Consider the following 1,665-nt stretch of genomic DNA (forward strand, 5'->3'; position numbering starts at 1 on the left):
ACAAAATCTGCACAATTTAAAATATAATATTTAAGTGTGTTTTACATCCAGGCAAAACCGGGCGCCTCAATTACTACCCTCATATATAAAAGGCATTGTCTGTCTGTCTGTCTGTCTCTATTATTTCAAACTTTATTTCAAACAAAACTAAAACACTCAGAGCAGCATAAGTGCCCTTAAATGATTCGTTTTTTTATGAACCGTTCTTTTATTAGTAGTTAGCCGGTGAAAATAGTTTTAAGGGGTCGAAAATGCGTCAAACTTGAAAGAACCTTTATAAATAGTGTACATTCATTTTAGTTTATTTTTAATCAGGTCATATGCGTGTCACATTGGTACCGATATGTCACTACCATCGAATGCTGCAGTTTTCCTTTCGGTTTCGATTCTTGCTGATTCTACACAAATACTTGTTTTATTTTTTTGAAATCATGACTCTATAATAATATATAATAAATCAGGACTAATTAAAATATCATATTTAAACGTGTTTTACAACCGGGCTACGCCGAGCGCTACCCCCCCTCCGTTGGTCTAATATATAAAATGCTATGTGACTGTCTATTTGCTTCCATATTTTTAAACTGTATCTCTACCGAAACCAAAATTCACAAAGCGGCGCCAGGAGCCTTACATGATTGGGTGGTTTATGAATCGGTTTTTTATTGGTCTTTAGTCGGTTGAAATAGTTTAAAGGGGTCCAAATTGGTCAAACTATAAATAATCGTTATACATTTTGTACATTCATCTTAGTTTATTTTTCATTTGTCCATAGACTTAGTCGGATTTTTTTTACATTTTTAATCAATTCATATGCGTGTCACGTTGGTACAGTGTTATTGTTAACCTACAATTTTTAATCAGATAATATGCGTGTCACATTTGTACAGGGGTGACATCACCAGCTTTGAATACTTCAGTGAACATGAGGAAATTCCTTATCCTCCCTCTACTCCAGACCTTGAACTCTCTCTCTCTCTCTCTCTCTCTCTCGCTCTATATATATATATATATATATATATATATATATATATACATATATATACAGCCTCAAAAAGATTATATATATATATATATATATATATATATATATATATAATTATTTCCACAGCAAAACAACGTCGAAAGAGCCATGACAGCGAACAAACCGGAACTCCAGTACTCGAGTTTCTCCCTCAATTGGGCTGATGATTTAGACATAACCAAACTCTAGAAACTCTTGCATGCGATGCGAACACTCTGCAACCTGGGCGAAAGCTCCACACATACAATCTGTTAACTAACCAGATAAAGCAAACTGAGGCGAAACTCTGACTGTGGAATGTACCTACTTTGTCTCGAACAAAGAATGTTGTCATCCAACCAAGCTATAACCCAAGCCAATGTCTCAGGAGTACAAATTTTATACTCGCTAGGGCGATCTAGCAAGCATTTCGTCATAGAATTTTCAGAATGTGGAGATTATATTATTTGCACAGTCAAATTCTAATCCTTATTGGTCGCTAGTTTAACATGTTAGATGGCATCGCTCTAGCAAATATAAAAGTCCTAGATGTGAGACATCGGATTGAGTTATAGCATGTTTGAATTACATAATCCCTTGTTCGAGAGGATGTAGGTCCATTCCACAGTCGGATTTCGCCTCGATTTGCTTGATTTTTGTTA

The sequence above is a fragment of the Euprymna scolopes genome, chromosome 34 (assembly GCF_053919585.1).
Source record: "Euprymna scolopes isolate OS-2025 chromosome 34, ASM5391958v1, whole genome shotgun sequence".
Taxonomy (NCBI): Eukaryota; Metazoa; Mollusca; class Cephalopoda; order Sepiida; family Sepiolidae; genus Euprymna; species Euprymna scolopes.